We start from the raw sequence: 17,877 nt of genomic DNA on the forward strand, positions 1-17,877 counted from the left end.
AAATTGTAATTTTTCTCCTCTCAAGTGTTGAATGTTTTGTATACATTTTCAATGGTATGCACCTTCCTAGTATTTCTCTGTCAGTTATATATCTTTTACACTCTTATAATGTAGCCTGCAAATCTCCTCATGCAAACACAGAACTCAATGAGTGAAAATGCTAACCACCCGAGGGCCAGGGGCTGAGAGGTGGGAATTAATTTGTCTTTACGTTTCCTCATATTGAACTTTACTAGATGGACCGTGCTGACCCTTGCTCTTATTAATTCATTGACCTTACATTATCCCATAAAAAATTACTTAAGGAAATTTTTATTTGAGAATTTGAGGATGTTATATGACTGTCAAAAGCAAATTATACAATTTCTCCTTCTCTAACATTTATGCTTTCTTGCAGTTTTTAAGTTTTGTCAGTCAACATACGTTTCACTAAGTTCCTTTTGTGGGTAGGAGGCTTCTAGAATTTCCTTTACAAGGGACAAGAGGATGCATGAAACATAGTTCCTTCTTAGAAGAGGTTTTAGGGGGAGCTAAGGTAGCTACTCTAGAACATTAGACAGTCATTCAGGTAGGTGCACCTGGGTGGGTCAGTCGGTTAAGCATCTGACTTTGGCTCAGGTCATGGTCTCATGGTTCATGGGTTTGAGCCCCGTGTCCGGCTCTGACTGCTTGGAACCTGGAGCCTGCTTTGGATTCTATGTCTCTCTCTCTCTCTCTCTCTCTGCCCCTCCCCCACTCACACACACACACACACACACACACACACACTCTCTCTCTCTCTCTCTCCCCAAAATGAATAAACGTTAAAAAAAAATTAAAAAAAAACAGTCATTCAGGTATTGTTTGGTTAACTACCATGGAAGTGACATAGAGAATTCATGTTACCCTTCAGAGAGAGGGTTGTCAACAGGCTGGAGCAGTTGAGATATGGCACTTGTCCTAGGCTTTAGAAACAGTAAGGGGTGCCTGGGTGGTTCAGTCAGTTAAGCATCCAACTTCTTGATTTCAGCTCAGGTCATGATCTCAGGGTTGGTAAGTTTGAGCCCTGTGTCTGGCTCTGGGCTGACAGTTCGGAGTCTGCTTGGGATTCTCTCTCTGCCCCTCCCCTGCTTTCTTTCTCTCTCTTCCAAAATGAATAAACATTAAAAAAAAAAAAAAAGCAGCAGCTATGGTGTAGGGTGAAAAAAACAGTAAAACGGGCTAAGCAGACCTTGGTTCTCACTTTAGACTAGACTTGAGTGAGTTATACAATCACCCTGTGTCTCAGTTTTCTCATCTGTAAAATGAAAAGCTTAGATATAATTTTAGTGTCTATCTAGAACTAAATGTAATTATTTGGGTGAGAAGGACTCTTCTGGGTAAGGCAGCTTCTGCAGTGTCTGCCAATGATCCCTGCCTTCTGTTATTTATGGCAACATTGAGGGAATGTCACTTCAATGATTAGATTATGAAATATTGGGACTTTTTTCTTGCTAGCAGGCTCCCTCTATTGCTCTTTTGGCTTGTGTGTTGATAAAGCAAGTTGCTGTGTTGGAGAAGCCCCGAGGCAAGAAACTGAGGGCCACATCCAGACAAAGAACAATCGATGAATTGAGGTCCTCCGCCCAACAGCCAATGAAGAGCTGAACGCTTCCAACAACTACTGAGTGACATGCTTCCCCAGGAGAGCCCACAGATGAGATTGCATTCACTGAGCCAACACTTTCACTGCAGCTTTGTGAGAGACCATGAAGCAATGAGGACTCGGTCACGCCCAGATTCCTGACCTACAGAGACTGTGGTGTAATAAATGGGTGTTGTTTTAACAGGCCATATTGTCGGATAATTTGATACTCAGTAATAGACAATGAATACACCCATTTAACTAAAATATATTGTTTGGTATCACAAATACTGTTTAGTTATTATGGAACTTTTATTACAATGTAAATAATGTAGTTAATTTTTACTATAACGTAGATGAGCAAAGGAGGTGTCTGTACGACTTTCTATGTTGAAATAATCCCTGGTAAAACCTTGATAAAGCCATTAACCATCATTAAACCTGTTGGACCTCTTTCAGCGTACACGTGCATGTGGTTTTGTTTCTCCATGTATCATTTGGTGTCATCTGTTTTCTTTCAGGAATCTTTCTTTCTTTCTTTCTTTCTTTCTTTCTTTGTCTCTCTCTCTCTTTCCCTTCCTTCCTTCCTTCCTTTCTTCCTCTTTCTTTCTCTCCTTCTTTCTCTCTTTCTTTTTCTCTTTCTTCCTTCCTTCCTTTCTCTTTCTTTCTTTCTTTCTTTCTTTCTTTCTCTTTGTCTGTCTCTCTCTCTTTCCCTTCCTTCCTTCTTCCTTCCTTCCTTCCTTCCTTCCTTCCTTCCTTCCTTCCTCTTTCTTTCTCTCCTTCTTTCTCTCCTTCTTTCTCTCTTTTTCTTTCTTTCTTTCTTTCTTTCTTTCTTTCTTTCTTTCTTTCTTTCTCTCTCTCTTTTCCTTCCTTCCTTCCTTCCTTCCTTCCTTCCTTCCTTCCTTCCTTCCAATACTGGCTGAAAATGAACTCATATTACCTTTACGTATGGACGACTCAGCAGTGCACGCTTAGCCTGATTTGGTGCCAGTTCTTTAGCCTTTGCCTTTTCCAGCTCAGCAACACAAGCCACTGACTTTGGACCCAGGACGATGCCTCCCCAGAGATGGTGGATCTCATCATATATGTCATTGTCATTGGTCCTCATAGCTTCCACCTGCTTGGACAGACCTCCTTTGTCTTCTGAGTGAACCTGTGTGAGGTTTTCCTGTGGACCAGATGCCCAGCTTGGCCTTCCTCTTGATAATGCAATGGGGAACACCCACCTTATGACACAGGGCAGACAGGAAGACAACCAGCTCAGTGGGGTCCACAGAATGTAAAATCACTATCAGCTGAGACTTCTTTTCCATTAAGGTGGGGACAGTATTAACCCCCACTTGAAGAACAGGTGGCCTCTTAATGGGGTCATCCCCTTTGCTAGCAACTTTGTTCTCAATTCAGGCCAAAATTTCCTGCTTCTTCTCTTGCTTGGTCTCTGGTCTGAATCTGTGGATGAACTTAAGCAATTGAATAACTGTTTGGTGGTCCAAGGCCTAGGTGAACTGGTTAATGACAGAAGGAATTTTCAGATGTTTAAAGGGAAGAGCCTTTGCCATTGCAACCAGATACAGAGGGGACATTTCACAGAGTGAAGTCCCTTTGAGGCTGGATGTCCTGTCCCTTGTTTTAACAAGGGACCGACCACCTTTTTTTGGCCTCTGGCTTCTTCCTGACAGCAGGGTCCAAGACCGCCTTCTTCCCTTTAGCCTTCTTTCCTTGTGGCAGCTGTGATAGCTGGAAGAGAGAGAAAGGAAAAGGAATTATCTCTTTCAGGAATTTCTTAAAATTCCTGTTCCATTGGTAGTACTTTTACAAAATACATGGATTTTTACAAAATAAAATTATTTATGTCATTGTTTGGGTTTAGGGTTGGTTGGAAGGCAGATGTTTGTGCTAGATCATTCATTCTTGCTGGTGCTTTCTTTTCCTAAATTCCTTCTCTCCTGGGTTCAGTGGCAATTCTGTGTCTAGCTTTTCTCTGGCCCTTTTAGGTCCTGCTTCTCAGTTCAGGCCAGGTTCTAGTCACCCTTGTTGGCTTTTTTTTTTGGTTCACTTCTTAAATATGAAGGTTTTATTTTTAGAACTTTCCTGTTCTAAATCTGCATTCTCAGAGTTTATCTAGCTTGTACTTATGGTTTAAACTAGCATTTCCTGAAGTATGGGATAGGAATCACTGCCAGAATGGAATGATTTGGGGGGGTTCATGCTCATATAGGTAACTAATACTGAATCACATGTTGAAAACCTTAAATCCATTTTAATGCTTTTTCTATCCAGAGTACATCAAGTTAGGTATGAAACTTGAACACTCTTCTAATATAGGCTAACCATCCTTGGTAATAAAGGAATGCAGTCCTTATGAGCAAATTTATTTTTAGGTAAATAAAACTTAAAATATGGTTTGTTTCTTTCTTTTTCTTTTTCTTTTTCTTTTTCTTTTTCTTTTTTTTTTTTTTTTTTTTGTTTTTGAGGATTTCGGGGATCTATCAGGCAAATTACTTAACTAACAATAATCAGGCAATTTCTTTCTTTCCTTTTTTTTTTTTTTTTGGTCCTGTTTTATTTTATTTTATTTTTAATTTAAATTTTAGTTAGCATACAGTGCGATACTGGTTTCCAGAGTAGAAGTCAGTGATTCATCACTTATATACAACACCCAGGGCCCATCACAGGTGCCTTCCTTAATACCCATCACCCATTTAGCCCATCCTGCACTCACCTCCCCTCCAACAATCTTCAGTTTGTTCTCTATTGTTACAAGTCACTTGTGGTTTGTTTCCTGCTCTTCTTTCCACCCCCTTCACATGTTCATCTGTTTTGTTTCTTTAATTCCACATATGAGTGAAATCACATGGTACTTGTCTTTCTCCAGTTGACTAATTTTGCTTAGCATGATACACTCTAGCTTCAACCATGTCATTGCAAATAGCAAGATTTCATTCTTTTTGATGGCTGAGTAAGATCTCATTGTATAAATATCACATCTTCTTTATCCATTCATCATTCGATGGACATTTGAGCTTTCTCCATAGTTTTGCTATTGTCGATAAGGCTGTTAAACATTGGGGTGCATGTACCCCTTCCATCTGGGTTTTTGTATCCTTTGGGTAAATACCTAATCGTGCAATTGCTGGATTGTAGGGTAGTTCTATTTTTAGTCTCTTGAGGATCCTCCATACTGTTCTTTAGAGTGGCTGTACCAGTTTGCATTCACATCAGCAGGGCAAGAGGCTTCTCCTTTCACCACATCCTCACCAACATCTGTTGTTTCTTGTGTTATAAATTTTAGACATTCTGACAGGTATGAAGTGATATCTCACCATGGTTTTGATTTATATTTCCCTAATGATGAATGATATTGAGCATCTTTTCATGTGTCTATTAGCCATCTGGATGTCTTTGGAAAAGTATCTATTTATGTCTTCCGCCCATTTCTTACCTGGATTATTTGTTTTTTGGGGTGTTGAAATTGATATGTTCTTTATAGATTTTGGATATTAACCCTTTATCAGATGTGCCATTTGCAAATATCTTCTCCCACTCCATAGGCTGCCTTTTAGTTTTGTTGATTGTTTAATTCACTGTGCAGAAGCTTTTATCTTGATGAGGTCCTGATAGTTCATGTTTGCTTTAGTTTCCCTTGTGTTTGGTAGTAAGAAATTGCTGCGGCTGAGGTTAAAGAGGTTGCTGCCTGTGTTCTCCTCTAGGATTTTGATGGTTTCCTATCTCACATTTAGGTCATTCATCCATTTTGAGTTTATTTTTGTGTATGGTGTAAGTAAGTGGTTCAGTTTCATTCTTCTGCATGTCGCCATCCAGTTTTCCCAACATCATTAGTTGAAAAGACTGTCTTTTTTCCTTTGGATATTCTTTCCTGCTTTTTTGAAGATTTGTTGCCCATATGGTTGTGGGTCCATTTCTGGGTTTCTATGTGTCTGCTTTTGCACTTGTACCATACTGTCTTGATGACTACAGCTCTATAATATAGCTTGAAATCTGGAATTATGATACTTCCAGCTTTGCTTTTTTTTTCAGGATTGCTTTGGCTATTTGGGGTCTTTTGTGGTTCCATACAAATTTTCGGATTGTTTGTTCTAGCTCTGTAAAAAATGCTGGTGGTATTTTGAAAGGGATTGCATTAATGTATAGATTGCTCTGGGTAGTATAGATATTTTGACAATGTTCTTCCAATCCATGAGCATGAAATGCTTTTCCATTTCTTTGTGTCTTCTTCAATTTTTTTCATAAGTGTTCTACAGTTTTTAGAGTACAGATCTTTTCCCTCTTTAGTTAGGTTTATTCCTAGGTATCTAATTGTTATTGGGGCAATTGCAAATGGGATTGATTCCTTGATTTCTTCTTCTGCTGTTTCATTATTGGTGTATAGAAATGCAACAGATTTCTACACATTGATTTTATATCCTGTGACTTTGATAAGTTCATGTATTAGTTATAGCAAATTTTTTGGTGCAGTCTTTGGGTTTTATACATAGAGTATCATGTCATCAGAGCATAACTTTTGACAAATAAGGGTAGAATCTGACATTGTATTTTTCTTTGTAGTTAGCTTTTAGTCACAGCAAGTGGTACTTTCTGGGGATGGCAGTAATATAAATTTGTCCTTTAATTTATTAAAATAAAAAAGGGAATTTATTTAAGGAAAAACTTTAAGTAAATAATATGTGTGTACAATATGTGATGCATGGTTGGAGCAGAATTATGAAGGTAGTAACTGTGGTATGAGAATTTGAGAAGTGGTACACTAGAGATCTAGAAAACCACAAATGCATCATTATCCTCAATTGATCTATTTAATGGTTGTCAATGAACTGAGCATGGTTCTAAAAGGCACCGTATGGATCTGGATAATAAAAAAGAATAATAGATGTTATTAGATGTAAGAGCACTGAGTTGGAAATGATCCTACTTACATTCTCCTGATTGCCTCAGTTTCTTTGCTGGAGAAATCTTGTGCATGGCCCAAAGCAGTGGTTCTCAGACTTTAGGTAGGGGCATCAAATTCACATGGAAATTTCTTAAAACATAGATTAGTCCCTTGTACCTTAAGAATTTCTGCTTTAGTAGGGTCTGAGAATTTGCAGTTCTGAGTTACTAGATCTGGAGACCATACTCAGTCTAAGCTAAATCTTGGACAAAATGCTTATAACATTCTGGGGGCTCAAATTTCAAAGGAAGCTTTTGGTTAAATAGCATAGACTTATAGGGTTTTAGAAATGGAAGCAATTGATCCTATGTGTCCTAAAGTGTGGTATAGTTTTCATTGCTGGTATTTAAGAAGACTTAGATGCATTTTAATTTTAATTTATATGTGCTTATATTAAGGTGTAGTAGAAAAGCACAGTGTATCAAACCTATTATTTTTCTGCTTAGCATGAGGCTTAATGTGAGTCAATAAAAATTACTGAGTAAAAGATAGTAGTGGGTTTTTCTTAGATTGTGATGGAGAACATGAATAATGGAATTGGGAAATGCTGATTCTTTTTTTTAAAATTTTTTAGTGTTTATTTCTGAAAGGGGGCGGGGAAGTGCGAGCAGGAGAGGGGCAGAAAGAGGGAGACACAGAATCCAAAACAGGCTCTGAGCTTTCAGCACAGACCCCCATGCAGCAATCGGACTATCGAACCCGAGATCATGACCTGAGGTGAAGTCAGATGCTTAACTGACGGAGCCACCCAGGCATCCCAGGAAATGCTGATTATTAAAGCCTTACCTCTTGACTGCACCTCCACTTTCATCTCCATTGGTTGCAAATAACCAATAGTTTCTTGATTCCTTTCCATGGTTTTAGTTAAGAGCGTTGACAACTCTTTCCTTGCTCATAGTGTTTCCTAATTGTTTTTTCTTCTACTCCATTCATTGTCTACACTGTTTTCAGTGACATCTCCCTGAAACACAAACTGCAGCATGTTATCCACCCTCCCCAACCACCCCCCCCCCCCGCCCCAAATCCATCAATGGCTTCCGAGTGGCTCAGAATACAGTTCAAATTCCTTAACATCTTACACAGGCCCCACGATCAGCCTTCTACCATCACCCTCCACTCTTCTACCATATCCACCTAGGATTTGCTTTTACCAAACTACCACACATAATGAATACCTCTCCTCCTCCTAGACCCCTGTGCCTTTGCACATGCTAATTCTCTGCCGTAAGTGCCTTTCCTCTGCTATTCTGTCTGACTGATTCCTGCTTAGTTATTAAGTCTCAGAGGGTCCCATCTTCCATGGTTAGAAACTGCATATGTCTATCATAATATCTATCATGCTATTTTTTAAAAAGTCATAAAATATATGATTAGAGATTTTTCAAATATTACAAAAGTGTAAAGAAAGTCCTCCTTCCCAGCTTTCCCAGCCTCACCTTTCTCCCTGAAGGAAACACTATTAATAGTCCAGTGTGTTTTTTACACCTTTTTAATCTGGATTTACAAACATACATATAAATAATGAAATCTATCTAAGACTATGGTTTAAGAGGTTTTGTTTTGTTTTGTTTTTTTTTCATTTCAGATCTCATGGGCATCTGTGCACATCAGGGCTTGAAAATCTACTACTTTTTTTTTCTTTTTTTAGCAATTGCCTTTTATTTAAGAAGAGATCAAGGAAAGAGACTGACTTTCATGTCTCCAGGGTTTTTTTATAAATGTTAGAAAATCTTCATTTCATGCAGCAACTTGTCTTATTTTTATCCTTATTTTATGTCCTTGAATAAAAAATATCTACACTGTTTTCCAGGAGTGATTTCAAGCAAAACTTAGTAACCGACATTTCTTATGTTATTTATCTATGTAGTCATTTATTTTTATCATTACTCTTATCCCATCTGAATGTTTTTTGTCCTTATAACCCTTGCCACACTTCTAGGACCCATTCTTTCTTTATTTTTTTTATATTTGAATGAAACACTTGAGTGTTTCAGAATATTATTGAATTTGATTTTCACAGTGACTCTGAGAGCTAAGCAGGACAGAATCATTCCTCTTTTACAAGGAGGAAGTTGAGGCATAGAGAAAGTGGTCTAACTATAGCCTGAGCATTCTGTCCTACATCAACAACATGTCCTCTGTCCCTTGCTTGCTCAGGACTCACCATTGTGATGTCCCAGCAGATATGCTCTGAATCTATACTCTTTGAAATAAAAAAATCTAGTCTGTTTAGTTTTCCTTAGATGAATTAATTTACACTAAAATATTTGCAGTAATTGTGACTTATTGTGGTACCACTCCCAGATATGAGTGATTATCATAGGAGCTGGTGAGTTAATCTAAATGAATGATAAATCCCAGTAGGAACTGTTGGAGAAAAGAGTTTTAATCAGAGTAGACTTTTTGGTGTACTCCAAACAATTTTATATGAAAGATCCTTTGAATCCACATCTCCGAATGAAATCATACCTATTACTTATGTTTTAGGAGGACACAGCCAGCTCTTAGCAGACTTCTTTTTTTCTTTTTGCATATTCTGCTTTATTTTTTTCACATTTTTTCCCCTCTGATCCATCTCAGCCAGTTCTTCAAGTAATCCTGAAAGGAAAGTCAGACTTGCCTGGTTTCTTTGAAAACTTTTCTTCAGAATAGCTGACAAAGTTTTTGAACTGTTGGTATTCATTTTTCATAATAACCCTTCATGAAAATGACCAAAATATTTTCAGAAAGTAGACTACTGGGGGACCTCTTTACTATGCATTTGCCACTTGACTCTTGAGATCTCAATTTAATTCTGTGAATTGAGATTTTTATTGCTACAGGGTGATTAGAAAAATTAATAGCAATTTCCTCAAAGCACTTTGAGGTCCTAAGGGGCCATTTATTGTTTCAACAAGATATTCTCCTCCTAATGTGTGCGTATTATTGTTTATGAAACAATGAGGGCCCAATGAAGAATAAGATTTGTTGTTGCAAAGAGTTTGCCTTTCTTCCTTATCTGCATTGAAACATGATTTTTTTCAAGAAGGATATTAGCACTGAAATCTCTAATCTTTATTCAGAAAGATGGCTTTATTTTTTTTAATAAAGGACTAGGCTGCATCTTTATCAGCCTGATTTTTTTCCATCCCTGTGGTGCTTTTAAATATACATAGAAAGATGGTCAGAGACTCTAGAAAGAAGGCAGAGCAGTTTCCTGATGGGAGTGAAGGAAGGTCAATAACATCTGTCCTCTGAATAGGGAAAGGGAGCTGCAGGTAGTGTAGACAAGGGTCTGAGCAAATTAATTAATACATGAGAGGACATCAGGAAATGGCTTCTCTGGTTTGCTGTAAATGGGATTTAATGAACTTTCGAAAACCAACAAAAAAAGAAAATCTGGGAATTCCTTAGAAATAGATCTCCCAGTTTCCCCTATTATCTCAATCTGTGAAACAATAAATTATTTGTCTTATAATGATTTCTATTATTAGTAATAGTAGAGATGATCATATAAAGAGTATCCACAATTAGCTCTGTGCTATGCATGCTACCTACATATTGATTCTTTTGTTTTTTGGTTTTTTGGGGGGGTTTTTTTGTTTGTTTTTAGGTAGGCTTCATGCTCAGCACGGAGCCCAGCACAGGGCCAATGTGGGACCCATCAGGGAGCCCAATGAGAAGCCCAAAGTGGGGCTTGAACCTATGATCCCCACATCAAAACCAGAGCTGAGATCAAGAGTCAGATGCCTAACGGACTGAGTCACCCAGGTGCCCCCAGATTGATTCTATTCAATCCTTCACATGGTCTTTGAGGTAAACGCTGTGATCCTCATTTTACAGATGAAGAACCTGAGTCTCAGTACTAACAACCTGCTCAAAGATGAAGAGCTAGTAAGTTCAGGAGTGTGAGCCAAACCAGGTTGTAGTCAAACTAGCCAAACACATCCCCTCAAGTACTTTAATGCTTCTTGACCTTTCCAAACTGTGGACTGAGTTGCAATGTTCTTCACATGAAATGACAACAATGGAAAACCAGAGTTGCAAATGAGGAACTCCCTTGGCATGCCAGAGCTGAACACTCTTTGCAGCATTTACAGTAGTACTAATAAAATAAATATTCCTGGGGGCAATGGTTTGATGTTTTAGTATATTCTCTGTGCTATTTCTCATTTAGTCAACCAAATTTAATGGACATCTGCTTTGTGAAACTGACTTAAGTGTTGTGTGCACTTGCAAGGGAAATTGCAGATTCCTGACCGATGGCCGGAAAGTTGTGTTGAGATGGTAATCCTGGGGAGGTGGGGAAGACGTGAGGAGATATAAGAAGATGGGACGAGTGGATCAATGCTTTTCACATTTATGTTGTTGATGATGAGAACATTCTAAAATTGGTTAGTATTGCATAAAACAAAGCAACATGTGGCGATTGCTCAGTTAATTTCACCACCATCACCACTTTAACTGAGTAAGCTTTGTGATCTGAATTACCCTGTGTGACTTCCTTATCATCTTCCCCTGCACACCCTCCCCAATTTCTACCTCCATTAGCTTCCCCTCTTCCTTCTGTTTGTTTGCCCTGATGGAAAGAACACTGAACTACAAGTGAGGGGCCATGAGCTGTGCTTCGATTGCCACATACTACCAGTGTGATCTTAGGAGAGGCATTCTAGGGCTGCAGTGGATGGCAAAGATGGCCATAGATTTATCATCTTTTACATTCACACCCTTTGCTTATATCCTCCCACACCGATTCTGGGCTGGACCATGTGACTTGCTTTGAACAAGGGACTTTAGCAAATGTGACATACACAGAGACTTGCAACATGCTTGCACATTTGGCATGTGGTTTTGCTGCTCTCAGAACTCTGCTACCGTCACGTGAAGAAGCCTGAGTTAGCCTGTAGAATGATGAAATATGTGTGGCCCAGTTGTCCTGTCATCCTGGCCAGACAATGAGTGAGTGAGGCCATCCTAGGTCAGCCAGTTGCTGGCTGACTCACTAGTGAGCCCAGCTAAAATTAGCTGAACTAGCCCAAACCAGAGGAAGCTGCCTAGCTGATTTGCAGAATTGGAGCTTCATAAAGGTTGCTTCACTAAGTTTTGGGGTGAGTTATTCATAGCAAAAGGTAACTAATAAAAAATCCAATTAAAAAAACGCTCAAACAATGAATAGCAACATATCCACTGCCTACCCCGGAAAATTGTTGGAGATTATATGGGATAATGAAGTAACTATGCCTATGATAGGCAAAGCTTCTGAGGAGCAGTACCCAGCGGTGTCTTGTGTTTGACCAGCAACTCGATGTTCAGTGAAGAAATTACTGGATAATAAGCTACACAATTATAAGGTGGCAGTAGCAGCAGCAACAGAATAATACAAAATTTAAAATAATTTTTTTAATGTTTATTTATTTTTGAGAGAAAGAGAGACAGAACGTGAGGTGGGAGGGGCAGAGAGAGAGGGAGACACAGAATCCGAAGCAGGCTTTAGGCTCTGAGCTGTCAGCGCAGAGCTGGACTAGGGGCTCAAACTCATGAACTGTGAGATCATGACCTGAACTCAGATGCTTAATTGGCTGAGCCACCCAGATAAATTTAATTTAATTTATCAGCTACGTAGAGAGAATTGAAAAGAACAAGAAAGAGCAGGAATGGGCAATCTAGGCCACCAGTGCTCTGGTCACAGGCAGGACAGCAGCCTGTAGCCCTTAGGGTTTTGGGTTTTCTCACTGTTGTCGGTAAGATACTGCCAATTGTTATCCTTGCCATTGGCTTTAAAATATTCCCAGTTATTTGACTTTTTTCTTTTTTTATTATAGCATGTCTAGATTCTATCTGGATATCATTCCCATGACAATAGTTAGTCTCCATAATGAAAAGTTTCTGAGAGCCAAATTTAGAGGTATAGAGAAGCATTTCTAGCCTATAAAAATGCAAAGACTACAAGATAAGTAAATCAAAAGAATTCTAGTGGGAGCAAGTATTTTCTGAGCTAAAGGTAATTGATCCAATGGAATCTATAAGGAATAAGGTTATGTACTTTGATTCACATTTATCTAGTGGAAACATTTTTTTTTCCAATCTGGTTATACTGTAAAGTAAAGCCTATGTAGAGAAAAGTATGCAAAACCTAAAGGTACCGTTTATTGAAAAATTATAGGGGCACCTGGGTGGCTCAGTCAGTTAAGCGTCCAACTTTGGCTCAGGTCATAATCTCACAGTTTGTGGGTTTGAACCCCACATCAGGCTCTGTGCTGGCAGCTCAGAGCCTGAAGCCTGCTTCCGATTCTGTGTCTCTCTCTCTGATCCTCCCCCACTCATGCTCTCTCTCTCTCTCTCTCTCTCTCTCTCTCAAAAATAAATAAACATTTTTTTTTTACAGGAACAATTACAAAGTGAATACCCATGTAACCACTACCCAGGTCAGAGATGGAGCCTTGCCTGAACACCAGAACTCTCTTACTATTCTCATTTTCTCCCTCACACTTTCCCCTTCACTTACCCTGTTAAATTGACCACAATGCTTAATGATGATCAAGTCCTTGTTTAGTTTTAGAGCTTTACCACCTCTGCAGAGTTAACCACCTATGTGTGTAACTTTAAACACTACATTTTAGTTTTGCTTGCTTTGAATTTTCTATAAATGAAGTCATTCTGTATATACTCTTTTGCATCTTGCTTCTTTCGCTTAATGCTATTACTTGCTTTGTGTAGTTGTAGTTCATTCAATTTCATTGACAGGTGGTCTTCCATGTATGAACACACTAGACAATGTACTGTTAAGATACATCAGTAGCTTCCATCCTGTGGATCATTATAAGCAATGTAGCTGTGGCTGTCCTTACGTACCTCCTCCTGCACATGCATACAAGTTTCTCAAGAGGGTGCCTTTTTTGGGTCATAAGAGAGGCATATCTTCAAATTCAGGAGAAGAGGCCAAAATATTTCCGAAAGTGGCATGACCATTTTGCCTACTGCAAGCGGTGTGGGTGTTCTCAGTGCTCTGTGTCCTTGTCAGCACCTGATACTGTCAGTGCAGTAGTCAGTCGTTTTTGCCAATCTGGCAGATGTGTAGTGGAATCTCCTTCTGATTCACGTTTGCGTTTTCTCATTATTTATGAGGCTGAGCATTCTTTCACATATTTTTAGCCATTCATTTTCTTTTTTATGAAGTGTCTGTTCAAGTCTTCTGTCCTTTTTCCTTTCTTCTTTTTCTTCTAATGTTAATTCACTGTTGAGAGAGAGAGAGAGAGAGAGAGAGAGAATGAATGGGGAAGGGGCAGAGAGAGAGGGAGACACAGAATCCCAAGCAGGCTCCAGGCTCTGAGCTGTCAACACAGAGCCCGACGCAGGACTTGAATCCAAGAACTAAGAGATCATGACCTGAGTCAAAGTCGGACACTTAACTGACTGAGCCACCCCGGCACCCCTTCCGTCCTTTTTTTCTAATGTTTGTGACTTTTTCTAATGTTTTGTAGGGTTTTGCTTTGTTTTGTTTTTAACATGTTTTGCATATAAATGTCTCATTTTACATGTTACAGTAGCTTTTCCCATTCTTGGGTTTGTTTGTTTTGTTTTTCACTCTATTAATATGTATCTTTTAAAAATGTTTATTTATTTGTTTTGAGAGATACAGCGAGAAAGAGAGCATGAACAGAGAGAGGTGCAGAGGGAGAGGAAGAAAGAGAATGTTAAGCAGGTTCCATGCTCCATGTGGAACCTGATGCAGGACTCAGTATCACGACTGTAAGATCATGACCTGAGCTGAAATCAAGAGTCGGATGCTTAACCAACTGAGCCCCCCCAGACATCCCTTAATATGTATCTTTTGATGAATTATAAGTTCTTAATTTTAATATACTTAAATAGATCTAATTTCTTCTCTTTTGATTGCTTTTTATGTCTTATTTAAGAAAATTTTTCCTATCCTGAAGACACAAAGAAGTCTCCTATGAGCTCTTAAAAGCTTTACAGCTTTGTCTTTCACCATAAGTGTATAACATACAAGGTATGATTCTTATCTGCGTATGAGTTAAAGCTGTGACTTCGTTATTTTCCATATGAATGCATACTTCTTCCAGAATCATTGATTGCAAAGGACATTATTTCTCCACTGCCTTGCCATGACATCTTAGTTATAAATCAAGTGCTCAGGATGTGTGGGTCCATTCTTGGACTCCTTATTCTGCTTCATTGGTTTACTTCTCTATTGCTGCACTAATGCCATATTTTCTTTTTTTTTTCTTTCTTAATTTTTTAATGTTTTTATTAACTTTTGAGAGAGAGACAGAGTGAGTGGGAAGGGGGCAGAGAGAGAGAGAGAGACACAGAAACTGAAGCAGGCTCCAGGCTCTGAGCTATCAGCACAGAGCCCAACACAGGGCTCAAACCAGGTTAGAGTGGGAGAGAGCCAAAGCATAAGAGACCCTTAAAAACTGAGAACAAACTGAGGGTTGATGGGGGGTGGGAGGGAGGGGAGGGTGGGTACTGAGGAGGGCACCATTTGGGATGAGCACTGGGTGTTGTATGGAAACCAATTTGACAATAAATTTCATATATTGAAAAAAAAAACCTCACAAGCTGTGAGATCATGACCTGAGCCAAAGTGGGACGCTCAACTGACTGAGCCCAGGCACTCCCACATTTTCTTAATTATCACAACTTTATAATAAGCCTCGATATCTAGTAGAACGAAAGTCTTTACACTTGGTTCATCCTCAAGAAAGAGGGTTAGCTATTGCACCAGGGAAACCAGAAAGACAAGTTTGGAATCTACGGGAATCATTAGAGCAGAAGATGATGAGAGCCTGTATTAGGATCATGGAAATAGCAATGGGGAGAGGGGCTGGTTTTAGAGCAGTTCAGGAGATCGCTGGAAAGAATGCCAAACAATTGCTTCTAAATGATGTAAGGAGATAAGCTTTGGTGGAAAAAGATTATATGAATAGATCAAAGAGAAAATAATGAATGGATAGCAACATCTTCAAAACAGGCTACCACAGGCTCTGTGGAAACTTTTACAACAGTAAAATTTCAGAAAGTTAAAAAAAAATAAAGACGAAAAATCAGAAATTGTAGAGAACTTTGAAGGAACCAGAGACCTGCAATTGATATGAAACTGGTGATTGATGATAAATATATTAACAGGAATTATGCATGGCTCCACTTTGTTTAATATTATTTTTCAGTTTTTGACATTCCTTGCAATAAGTTTTTCAATTTCTACATCTGGTGCCTTTCAGGTAACTCGATTTCAGTTTGTAACATCATAAGTCTTGCTGAAAATGCATTCAATATTTCCCAGTTGATAGTATCTTCTAGGGCTTGACTCAGCCTGTGTTTTCTAACAAACTCTCTTATCATTTTTTCTCCTATACTGAATTTTTTCTGATATGTTCTTTAACAAGTTCAAGAAAAGCAGATCAAACAATAACTAGACTAGTGTGGTTGGACTTCATATTTGGTGTCATTCCTGTTAAGAGATTAATTAATAAGATACATACTAGTTTGTGACTGCCAGTTGATTACTAGAGAATTTTCATTTGCTTTGAAATGTAGGAACATTTAATGTAGTAATTCACAGCTGAATATTTCACACTCAAGATCACACCTTCTTATTTCTATTCCTTGTCCTTCTGAATTTTGCACTTTTGAAAGAAATGGGCCCTCTGGAGCATGACAAATTTGATTTAAAGGTATTTGCCACAGGATGTTATTTTCTGTCAAAAGTTAATGTAACAGTAGGTTCTCTCTTCTTAGTTTGGAACTCATGGGCTGGGGAACTGCTAATGTAAATTCTAATCTTAGACCTGTTGGCATGGCAAATATGGAAAAAAACCCAGATAATTGCTCAAGAGGTATAGATTAAGAAGGCCGCAGGACCTATAATTAAGACATTTTTGAATTTAGTGAATTATAACCTGATTTTCAAAAGTAATAGTGGCATTTGCAAATGAGAGAAGAAAAAAATGATAGGATGTAGGAACAAATGCAGCTAGAACTCAGATGTACCAAACTCTGTGTGCGTGTGTGTGTGTGTGTGTGTGAAAGAGAGAGAGAGAAAGAGATTGGTGTGGGTGAAGAAGGTTGTTTTAACTTTTTAGCTGTTAGCATTTCAGAGTGAAAGATCAAATCTCTGAAGCATTGGTGATAGAATGTTTAGAGAAGAAAGAAACAGACCCTGAGTGCTCCCTTGGAATGTATGGCATGTTAATAAACATGCCTACAGATCCAGAAATTCCACTTCTGGATATTTATCTGAAGAAAATGAAAAAACTAACATGAAAAGACATCTCTACCTCTATGTTCATTGCAGCATTATTTACAATAGCTAAGATACGGAAGTAACCTAAATGCCCATCGATGGATGAATGGATAAAGAAAATGTGGGATATATATATGTGTGTGTGTGTGTGTGTGTGTGTGTGTGTACACACACACACACACACACACACACATACACACACACACATATATATACACATATATATACACATATATATATATACACATATATATATACATATATATACACACACACACATACACACACACACACACACACACACACACATATATATATATAAAATGAAATATTATGCAACCATAAAAAGAAGGCGATCCCACCATTTGCAATAACATGGCTGGATCTTGAGGGCACTATGCTAATTGAAATAAATCAGGGAAAGACAAATACCATATGATCTTATTTATATGTAAATATAAAAAAAACACCTTAGACCACAATCCACCTCCCCCAATACCCTGAGCTCATAGATACACAGAAGAGATTGGTGGTTGCCAGAGGTAGGAGGTGAGGAATGGGCGTAATGGATGAAGTTTGTCCAAAAGGGCAAGCTTCCAGTCATAAAATAAATAATTAATGAGATGTAATGTACAGCATGATGACTATAGGTAATAATACTGTATTGCATATTTGAACGTTGCTAAGAGAGTAGACCTTAAAAGTTCTCATCACAAGAAAAAATATTTGTAACCATGTATGGAAATGGATGTTAACTGGACTTGTGATCATTTCACAATATATAAAAATATCGAATTCTCATGTTGTACACTTGAAAGTAATATAATGTCACATGTCACATGTACCTCACTAACAAAAGTAAACATGCTTACATAGTATGAAGGTGTATCATCTCAGTTCAGGTTATAGTGAAAGTTACAAAACTTAGACTCAAAGCTTGATTATGTTTTTGGATGTCTCATTTCATCTCTGTGTTTTGCCTTTCATAGAAAATGATTTGCTCTGTATTTGTAATTCATCCTTTACTGTTTACTCAGCGAGGAATTGAAGGAAATTCTTTAGTCATTTAAGATCTGGTTT

General features: G+C 38.3%; 1 pseudogene; it reads right to left on the minus strand.

The window, feature by feature from the left end:
* Positions 1-1,472: 1,472 nt before the first annotated feature.
* LOC107179818 overlaps positions 1,473-17,877 on the minus strand; it is a 59,329-nt pseudogene continuing 42,924 nt past the window's right edge.

This window comes from Panthera tigris, chromosome B1 (genome assembly GCF_018350195.1).
Source record: "Panthera tigris isolate Pti1 chromosome B1, P.tigris_Pti1_mat1.1, whole genome shotgun sequence".
NCBI lineage: Eukaryota > Metazoa > Chordata > Mammalia > Carnivora > Felidae > Panthera > Panthera tigris.